The sequence below is a fragment of the Osmerus eperlanus genome, chromosome 7, assembly GCF_963692335.1.
Source record: "Osmerus eperlanus chromosome 7, fOsmEpe2.1, whole genome shotgun sequence".
Classification (NCBI taxonomy): domain Eukaryota; kingdom Metazoa; phylum Chordata; class Actinopteri; order Osmeriformes; family Osmeridae; genus Osmerus; species Osmerus eperlanus.
Genome location: NC_085024.1, coordinates 17397154 through 17408849, shown reverse-complemented (window position 1 = coordinate 17408849; position 11696 = coordinate 17397154).

Here is an 11696-nt window from a genome sequence, read left to right as displayed (position 1 = left end):
GCATGAGGGTGTGAGTGCGTGTTTGTCCAGGGGGCTGGTTCACTAGCACATGGGGAGCAGTGATGGCTTCGGTAGTAGAGGGCGAGCAGAGAGCGTGGAGGATGAAAGATGGAGCCTAATCCTCCACATGTGGCGCCTTTTCTTTTTTTAAAGGAAAGCCAACTGGAGCCATTCTTTGGACTCTAGGCCAGAGGCTCCAGGAAAGCATTGCCTGAAGCCAAAGCACATAGTGTGAAATGAGGAGCTAAAGCTTGAATGTGCTTTTGTTTATCAGAAAACTGCACTCTAAGTGGGATTGGCAGTGGAGGGGCCCAAACTCCATAAGTCATATAGACTGATGCAGGCCGAAGTGAAGATGGCATAGGGACATTTCAGGCTTGAGGATCCCAGGAAAGACATCCTGTCTGTCAGACATTTGGCAGTCTCTCCCCCTGCATCACGCCCACTTTCATAATCTTGGTGCCAGCACAAAGGAGGATCAAAGGGGTCAATCTAAAGTAGGAAAATTTGGTCACCGTTTGAGAAACTTGGGGGAAGAGGGAAAAGTGAATATCTGGTAGTCTGGTTGAAACGACTGGAGCTTGGCTGAGGGAACTCCAGAGGCCAACATAAGCCTGGGGAACTGAGGGAGGGAGGGGCCTGGTTGAGAAGCGGCCAGTAGAATGCCAAAGAATGATCAATCTTTCACAATAGATGTTGTTCTGCTGGTGAGGAAGATTCGAAATGGGGAGCCATGGCCGTATGCCTTCAGCTCCAAAGTTGGGGAAAGCGAAGCAAGCGGAAAAGTTAAAGAAGCTTGTATCTTTGGCGGAGGATCAGATATTGCGGGAGCAGAAATAGTGGAGGAGATTGTACTTTCCCCCTCCATAGGTAGTTTTCATGTTGGTATATTGTCATGGGTTAAGTGTCCTGACCTTTGGCTTGACATTCACGATAACATACAGTCATATTTATCCGGCGCACATTCATTGGTTTGAGCATCTAGGAGGTGTCACAGACTATGTAACAAGCAGTCTGGAAATGACAAGACAATCCAAGTATTATTATCGTTGTGTCTTAGGAAGACTTCAGCCATAATAGTGTTACATTACACAAACATTCAGGTTTTTAAACTGCCACATAATCCGTGTAGCTTTAGTCTTTAGGCACTACCCGTGTTTTACTCTTTCATTGAAAACACGTACCATTTACAGTCACATGAGGACAGACACAAAGACCAAGCACTTTCAAAGGCCCCATTGTGGAGCCCAGAGAAATTATTCAATTAGTGCATTTAGCACCTGATCTGGTTAGCTAGCAGCCCTAAGGACGTTGCAGCTGCACTGTTGGAAAGAGACAGAGAGGAGGCGAGGGGGGCGGGGGGGGGGGGGACCGGACAGAGCTGGTTGCATAATGTTCTTTACATTTACAGTAACTCCTTTTTGAGGAGAGTGAAATACAACATTCTTAAAAAATCCTAAAATGTCATCAAATGTATTTGTTCACAACCAATAAGCACCATAAGTTCACAACATAGACACATTTCATACTTATTGTGAGATTGTTTACATTAACACTCTCAAACATCCTGCTGTTAACATTACCTGCATGTACTGAATTCATCTCCCAAGTATGAAATACTTGAAGTAGTGAATTTTGACAAAACGTGCTTTCACCAGTCATGAGAAGCAAGGGGCAACATAAACAGATGTATTCCAGCATTGCATGAGAGATGCAGGAAAGTGCTCCCAACTCTGAAGTCTTCCAGCTGTTTGTTTTAAATTGCCTTGCTACGTTGTTCACATTGTGCCAGTTAACTTTTATCCCTACACAAGTTGCAGTATTTCAACAAAATCTTATCATAACAACCTCAACATTGTAGACTCTTTAAAGCAAACGCAAAGTCCATCGCTTTGTAATTTCACTCTATACACTGTAATTAACAGTGTAATTTAACTGTAAATTACACTGTAATTAAAAAATAAATATTGTAAGAATACGTGCTGTGGTTATTTCCACGTGTAGGCCTACAACCAATTTCAGTTTCTTTCTCCAACCACAGTTTGGGTCCACGTTAACAGGAACTATACAGTATATAAATCAAAACAAACAGTACAATAACACTTTTTTTGTTGTCAAATATACAAGTAGAATAGATAAGAATGAAACGTTTTTAAGATTGAAATGCAACAAGGACAGAGGCAAGCCTCATTAAAGTTTGAACAGTGCAAGGTTGGTTAACTTGTTTGTGCAGCAGTGTAGTAATGCTTTTACTGCTTGGGCAGGTACAGAACTGTAGTTTATTGCTCACTGTAAGAGACCCCTCAAAGAGGCAGAACAGACCAGCTGGGCTCTGACAGTTGAAGACATGTATCCCTGGCAGCTTCAGTTCAAGCACTGGAACAGGATTCTGCAGACTTAGCATAGCAATGTTTGACAATGCTAATGCTAACACCATACTTTATTGGCGTAAATCTTGAACATAAACACAAAACGACATCTTTGAGCTAACCCAAAAGAATGATTCAAGCCATGTAAAAAACATTCACAGTATGTAACCAACTCTTCCATATTCACATACAGTATTTTAACAGTGTAGTTCGACACTTGTTGCAGAGTAATTACCCATGTAAGAATATCGTGTCAAGAGAAAGGTAATGTCAAGTGTTAGGGTAACATGAAGTAGCCCTCACCCCCAGGAGGTAATTTCATACAATGATTATATTGAATGTGAGAAGTCCTAACCACCAAGGGGACGGCAGAGTTACCTGACGGTTATGAATTAAAGCTCCTCTTGCCCAATGGTTGTTTTAGTTTGTCTGGGGCATTTACGTGGGCACTGTGTGCCAGCTCTCCCAGCAGGAGGGTGGCCGAGGAGAAAGCAGCTGGCCCGGGGGCAGACTCTGTGTCAGCAGATAGTGCAGAGGGGTGGGCATGGCCAGGGGGAGTGTGGCATGCCTCGGCACAAGAGGCTCGCCAAGACCCACACTCTTTTGGCATTTTGGCAGGGGCGAGCGACGCAATGAAATGATCCAATTTAAGCTGGTTTAGGAGCATGAGAGAATATTCAAATATTTATTTTTGCAGGGCATTCAGAGATTCCGTGCTTGCTTTGGAGATCACCAGAGCCCAAGTTTTCTCTGATCTGTGAAGACGCCATCTTGATAGCCAGTTGGCCTCCAGTGGTGGAAAATGCATGTGACGACACAGGGGTGGATTTTGAATTGCCACCATCATCCCTCTCTTCCTCTTCACCCATCCACCAACAACCATCTCCTTCCATTTCCTTACAATGCCTGTTTTCTCATGCAGGGGCCCACACCCCTTTCCTTTTTTAACTTCCAGGGATATCTCCCTATCTCTTATTTGAAAGGGATGTCAATTTAAACAAGTCATCTCCAAGACCCATGGTGCTTTGTCCATAACATTCATGGTCTTGGAGTTAATGTTTTTAACAATAAATAGTATGTTAAATGTACAGTATGTAAACACATTTATATTGCATCAAAGGCATTTACAATTCTAATATTTCACCTGAACCTATAAATTCAGTGGTTTAAAGCATGCAAAAACGAGTGCTATTTCTAATCTTTAATGTTGTTTAATATTCATACTGTAGATGTCCAGTTAACATTTTTTTTCTGTGTATCACTGGCAATGACAGGGGATTTCTCTGACAGTATTTAATGTTGTTATTGTTATTACCGTTATTATTACTGCTAATGAAGGAAATGCTGGCCTTGTTTTCCTCAGCACTCATTTCACCATGGAAATAAATGAGTAAAAAAGACCTTATTGAATTATACTAAAAGCAATCTCAAATAAATGGGGCTTGAATCTGTCTCTATGAGATGAAGCTTACCATGGTGTAATTTCATTTTGCAGTGAACACAACCAGTGAGGGCAAAGTAACAATCTAAAGGATTCAGCTACTCGATGAGGCCACAAACATTGTACAGTAGTCTATTGGATATAACATTTTACATAGTTAGACAAATGTGCAAAATTTTGTCTCACGTAGTTTGTTAAATCGGGGGCCAAATATATCAAACTATAAGATCCTTTTAAATAAATGGTATGTTTGTCTTAGATCCCAATTTACTTGTGATAAAACTCATTGTCTATATGCCATCAATGCCATTTTAATTGCTGTCCTTCCGGCCATGGAGCTAGGAGTCACATCAGTGTACCTCAGGGGTAAAGTCTAAGTGCTCACCCATGTCCTGGACAGGGGTATTGCCAGGAGAGTGATCTGTTCTGCATGTTCTTTTGCAGAGGAAACCCATGTGAGCATGGGGAGAAAAGTCCAGGAGACCCTGAACACCCAACCAAGCCCCATGTGAGAATTGAACCCAGCACCTTTTTGCTGTGAAGCGGCAGTGCACTGTACATTGTTTAATGAATGAGTCTGACTCATCTGTCACATCCACCAACTAGCACCAAAAAATCGTGTTTGATGTCAAATGGGTCATCAATGTACTTCAATGAAACTACCAAAGACACTGGTCTATGTCTATCTGCTTAGAATTGTACTATTAGAGAAAACATGGCATTATACTCAAGGACTGTACAATTAGGGACTGCTGGCACCATTGGGGTCCACCAACAGAGGGCCCATACATGACCTGGACTCTGCTTTGGAGACCAATATTAAGCCCTGCAAGAACCAAGCAACCTGTCCAAGCATGTTTGTAGATACATCATGATAAAAGTAAAAAATAAAAAATACTGTAGATCCTGACAGCTATTGATTTTTCAAAAAGGCACTAACATTTTAGGGATCATGCCACATCCATATTCAGAGTTGAGTGTATTAACAAAAAAGTTATGGAATCCACCAATCTCTACTCTGTATTTAATTTTAAAATCTAAATGTTTTCAGTCTTCAAAAAAAATGACTTTCATAAGGAAGATTTTTTTCTTTTCTGTGAAGAACATGTAAGACAACACATTTGAATTCAGTGCACACTGTGCAGCTTACACGTTTACATTACATAAGTGGTGTTTTGGGTCATATAGACCTGTGGGTAATAAAAGTGTGTAGGTGAAAAAAAGTTAGGAATTAAACAAAAAGGTTTTCTGTGTGTATTTACTCTGTCTTTCTCCTCCCCAGCCCTGCTGTTTGATCATAGTACCAAGAACCTGTTTGTTTCCCAGCCTGTCGGAATGTCTCCTGCTTTTATCGCACTCTTTCTCTTTTGTAGGCCAGGTTCAAACTGATGATTGGTTTACAAAAAGTGTCAGACTGGGGAACATTGGACGAGTAACACAAATATGCACACCACACAAGGGTTAAGCTGTGTTGGTGTAGTACCCACATAGACGAGACCGACTTACATGACAGAAGTGTAGAAGTCACCAAGTCAACTGAATATGTGGATGAGATAAGCTGCCTGATAAGATACATGAGTGTTACCATTGAGTGATGGCATGCTTTCCTGCCTTAGGGGAAGACTGTGAAAGAAGCATCAGATTCCTCTTTCAGATCGTCTTTTAAAAACACACAGACGAAGGGAAAATGTACATCCCCATTAATTGTGCTCTTTGCATCCATTTACTACCTGAAAATGAAGAGCACAGAGACACCTGCGCGTTGCACCCAAACAAGAGACCTCCTCCCATTTACACTGGCAAAGACTACAGCAAGTAGTGAGTTGGCGCTGAGTGTGGTAGTAGGGGGAGCGCTAACTATGAGGGATGATGCCGATTTATCATGATATTACTGCTCTGACAGGGAAACACACCTGTACTTTTTGATGTAATTTATTGACTGGTTTGTGGATGCTGAGCGAGAGAGGGAAAAAATTAGCACGGCTTTAATTACTGCTGCTGCTGGTTAAAATATTAATGGGGCACAGAGTGTTGCATGCTCATTTCTGTTGATTTTTAATTAGCAGTAATTCATTTCGCACAAAGCATGTTGATGCCTGTGCCGCAGACATTAGTGAAGAAGCTGAATAAAGATGTTTTTCAGGGGAGGTCGTGTGCATACTGAGCATGGTGGGTGAGCACGCTTCAAACACACTCAGGCCAGAGAAGAGGCCTGACAGGCACACAGTAAGGATAGACATGTGAGGAAAAGCCCTCCATCGTTACTGACAAGTCCAAATCAGTGCCACAGCCACTGATGTGGGAGCAGGACAGCAGGAGAGAAGGGGGGAAAGGAGGGAGGACGGAGGAGACAGGGGGAGGAAAGATTTAAAGGAAAGGTCCCATTAAAAACGGAGGAGTTTCATTCGCTGGTGGGAACGTTTTCGCAATTTCATCCCGACCCAATAGTCGTATGGATTAATATGCATTGTCTTAAGATGTTGAATCAAATTGAGTCACGTGTCTGCACTCCTGGTTTTGTATTTATGTAAGATTGGATACATTTCGTGCACAAAATTCTTGTCTTTAAATGAAGCAATTTGCATCTAAGTGACAGATGTGCACAAGCCTATTAGAAAATTGACGATTAAGAATCTTCCAGAGGATGCTTCAGAAAGATATCTGTCAGGTATTTCAGATGTTGTTTTGTGTCTGGCGCAGTGCCAGTGCTTTAAAAAAATATATAATGCTTCTGTCTTACCCACGTTTTACCCCTTGACCCTCTGATGGTGGGAGAAACCCTCTCTCATCACCTGAGTCTATTACCCACATTTCTCCTCTCTACGCCCCTCCTCTCTGAGTACATACCACACCATGGTCCAGGGTGGCATCTGGGAGGCTGTGATTGAGAAGTGTAAATAAATAATAATCCCTGGAAAGGAGACCGGCACATCAGCATCTGTCGACTCCCCAGCTAATAGTTTTTATTGTGGTGCCATCAATTTAGCATTCTTTGTTTCCAGCATCCCCTCCCATGCTGGAAGAGAGATCTCCTGTTTTAATTGAACCAAAACAGATTTCTGTTTAAGGCTCTCTTTCTCATGTCTCTTTTGCATTTCCTACATTTGTATTTTTATATATATACTGTATATATGAGTGTAAATATGAGGAGCATAAAAACAATATTAACAGGTGATTCTTTTCAGTCATGCAAGCAATTGCTTTTAAATCGTTTCATATTTTGAACAATACTGTGCTTGATTTTTGTCAGTGTGTCATATAGAATACAATGGAAGATTATCAAATGATGTATTTCTATGTCTGTGGTGTCTGTATGTGTGTTTTTTTGGTTTACATACAGAAAAGTACGCATGCACATATACATAGTATAGCAAAGACCCCCAGTACAGTAGATGTGGGTCAAGGGGTGACAACAGCAGCTGTTATATGCAACTGAAATGTGCAACTGTCTTACCACAGTTCTATTTTCTGAATTACGTTGTTCAACTGCCATATTTACACTAATAGTGGAGCACTATTTCATACCATTACAATTCTACTACACCTCAAGTTACCTTGGCTGGTAATGTGTGCAAACTGTACTTATCTCCTGATTTTATTTGACACTTGCACAAAATTACTAAAAAGTGCCACTTTTGCAGAATATGCTATGTGTGGGTTTAAAAGGTAAAAATATGCTGGTGTTTTGTGGACATAGGAAGCTGGCTGATGGGTGCATAAATAAGGCATGTTGGAACATCTGGTCTTTGTTGTGTGTTCAGCTTTTTAATGTCTTCAAAGAGCAACTCTGACGCATCGCTGACTACCACTCCTTGCACCCGCTTCATTTTAGCACGGAATAATAAACCATCTTTGGGGAATTGTGGCAGCTCGCATCTCTCTCTCTCTCTTCATTTGGATACGCCATCGTCATGTTCCCCCCATTTACGGCAACTTTCTTTTCTACTTAGTTCATTTTAAATTTTTATACCTCAGGGAACACCAGTGTGCCACTGTATTTGGTGGCTATGTAGCTGCAAGCACAATTAACATTCACACACACTTTCTCATCGTCCCCATTGCCCGTATGCTCCTGCGAAGCTTCTGTAGGCAGCATGGCCCAAGATGGAAAGTTGTAAATTTATGATTATATGCTGAATATATTTAGTCTGGAGGGGCCCACTCAAGACAATTAAGCACCCAGAGCCCATAAATTAAACACATATAGGATTTCAAATCTGAATGATGAAATACAAATCCACTTGACCAAGAGGGCCCTGTTCAACTTGTACATTCATTATGGCTGTAGTTAGTGCTGTGTTCAAGCAACGCTGTCTTTCTAAAGTCAACTGTAGTAGCTACATGATACATTAGGCTGTGTTTTCTCAGTGGTGACAGAAAAGTTGCTCCATTGTGGTGCTCTGAGAGATGGTGAAACACTCAGTGTAATGTTATTATTTTAGGAATTCATTCACTTTGACTCAAGGTAATTGAAAGACGAAGGCAGGCTCTGCTCCCTGGGAGAATGAAAATGTTCTCAGTGGGATCAATGGTAGGAAATGCAGAGGCACAAAGGCCTGTTTTTGGCTTTATTGGAATCGGGTTAAGGGATTCAATGCTGCGAAAATGTGTGTTGATGTCAGACCCATAATATTAGATATATCCAGTGGGTGAAGCACATTTTATTTAAGTGGTTTTATGTCATTTGCCAGAATATGGAGTTTCTCAAAAAAATACCACCTTGATTAGTGAAAATGACTGAACACGTAAAACAGTATTGAAAGTATTGACCTTGAGTGCTTCATTATTAGAGAAATTAGAAATACACAAATATAGCCATACTCATAAAGTATACGTTCTCCCTTCTTATTTTAAACTCTATTATTGCAACAGATCAGTTACAAGCCATTGTCTACTAAATAAAGTTTCAATATAGCATGACTCGGATGCTTAGCTACACTACCCTTAGTGTCCATAAGGGGATCTGCTGCCAGTCACTTATAAAAACCTCAACAAACAATCCCAATGTGTGCATTCCTGTGACAGTCAAGCATTACACTTATGGGATGAAGTTAGATATTAGGATTGTGGGTTTGGGGTCATGATTTATTTTACTTCAACAAATAAACTGTAGCAAAACTAAAAAACTAATCTACTCCACCTACACCTGCTCCTAGTCTGCAATCAGACCACCTGACTTCAATCAACTCATCAACTAAACAGTAAATCTGATTGTCTTAATAAATCCACTCACTCCCCAGTTCCTGCCTGCCTACCAACCTACCTGTCCTCTTCGACCTGTCTGCCAGTCTGCTAGCCTGCCTACCTGACCTGCGTGCCCTTCCTTCCTTTCTTACCTCCCCTCCTACCTGCCCTACCTGTCCACCACCCCTGCCCCCCTTCTTTTGCAGTGTTTCTCCTGCATTTGGGTCCACTCTGCTTCCATGTAACAAAACCATGTTTTGTAAATCTGAGGCGAGGATCGATATCCATCTCAACTTCAGAATAAAAGTATGAACTCATATTGGGTATTGAAGAGGGCTACACCTTAACTCAGGATTTCTTTTATAATGCAAATCTTCCACTAGTAAAACGTCTTTATTTCTAATTGGAAAATATTTGTGAAGTTGCAGTTCAAGAGAGCTTAATAAAACATGCAAATAACACCTACCCTTAGTGTTTTAGTGTTTGAGAATACAGATGTAACAGTAGCCCCCCCCCCAGCCTCGTAATACAGAAAAGGAGCCTGTGCTACCATCATATTTGTTCTCTTTATCACGTTAATTAGCACCTTACTCCTGTCCCCTTTTCAAATGAGTTGGTGAGTAAGGTTTGGGATTTGATGACTTAAAATGCACTGAGTTAATGAGTTATTCATCCCCCTGCACAGCTGTTAAAGGTATTTAACAACTTCTCTCGCCTTTTTCGTTTGAGTGTGTTTACTGTACCACAATGAAGAATGCTGTCTTGACGATCGTTTTGGCAAGATACCTATGTGAGGACAGAAAAGGCATGTGCATCTATAACTAGAAATGATGGTCACCTTGTTCCTGAAAATTATGTTTCTAGATTTACGCCTAAATAATATACCTACTGTACAGCATGTAGATTTTATCTAATGCTATTAGAAGGTTAAAAATATGTCAAGTTGGTGCTAAAGGCACTTGAAAGCTGGATGTTTACAGGAACTCTGTTTGAAACCATGGTCACGTTCTCAGAATACTCGTGCATTCTGCCATTTCCCATCTGTCACTGTACCGTAATGACAAGGGGAGAGGAATATCGGAATAAAGTACCACACCCTGCCTCGCTCCACACACATTCCCTGCTGTGTGGATGGCTGGTTTCTGGGGATGGGAGGCCAGGAGTCTCTGTAGGGTAGATAACTTGACCTTGCTTGTTGATGGATCATTATTTCAATGTCTTTGCTCCGACAAGCACATGGACACACACACAGACAGACAAACAGTCCTGTAACAAACGTACACGTACACACAAACACACACACACACAAATGCACACTTAACTTAAAGTTACTATAGCTGAAGTGTGTCACAACTATTAGGGGTTATCCAAGATTATCAGTAAAACCACAATACAGTAGTTGCTTTAGTCCTTTAGATTTTTGAACAAGATGTTTGTAACTTGATTTAAAAACAAATCTGTATCCATATTGCTGAAGTCAGTAATGGTATATATTAGGAAAGGTACGGATCTCTATTATAGTTTATAAAACAACCAAAACTTTGAATACATTTTCTGCAATTAATGTGATAAGTGGTTGGACTCACTCATGTTCAGAATAGAACCAATGGCTTAGAATCATACTATGACTTTGTGTATTGTGTCTGTTTTGGTCAGTGCATAAGTAGACCCATTGAAACAAGTGGTTGCACATAAGTGGTGTTGTTCATCGATGAGTTATTGCTTTAAAATGGAAGTAGGTAGACAGGTTTAGAAAGGGAAATGGTACTTCAAATAACAAGAGGCCACTTGAGCTAAATTCCCAGAAATGAACAAGAGGGCATAGACTCTGTAAATAGGGATGATGTTGTTGTTCACCATAATTGTCTACCTCCCTGGGTATACAGTACATACGGTGGAATTCTCTCTTCCTGTATCAGAGTATATCCACTCTGTCAGTCACCACGACACCCCTGCATGAAACCTATAGACGTTGTTAGTTGAAGGGACTTCCTCATATTTGTATACTGCAGTTGCCAGGCAACATTTCTACAGTATGTTGTCCAAGGACAGTAAGTGACTAATGATAATTACTGTAGATGGGACATATACCGGTTGAGATTTTGATTTGATTCTGTGGTCAATGAAACAGTTTGAAGGATGTTCATGTTCATGTCATGTTAAGAAGTGTGTGAAGGGTTCCTGTACCAACTTATGTCCATTGTGATTTAGAGATACACTACACTGCCCACACTACAGCACAGGACACCATACAAGCATGAAGACATGTTAGAGCACTGGCAATCTGTGCATCTTGAGATCATGCAAAGTTCATGAGAGCACACAGTTGAATGTGAGGTCATTAATTTCCTTCACACCTAATCAGCCCAGAACATTATCATGTTCAGCCAACATGAACTTCTACAGCAACACAGAGGCTAATAGCCTCCACGATGTGGAGACATGATTTTTTAAATAATTATTTTTCAACAAAAATTGCTTTGAGGGTGATAAAGGTTCAAGGAAGGGTGTCTGTCTGAACAATGCACCATAGGTTCTCTTGAAATCGTCCGAATATGTGTGAAAACCCTGGAATTACGTTTGCAGCATACATCCTTTTTTTATGTGATCATAACATTAACTATGATAATATAAAAACTTGTGCTACTTTTTCCACGTAATACCATGCATATTCATATGAGTGTGATGCTCAAATTAATGTG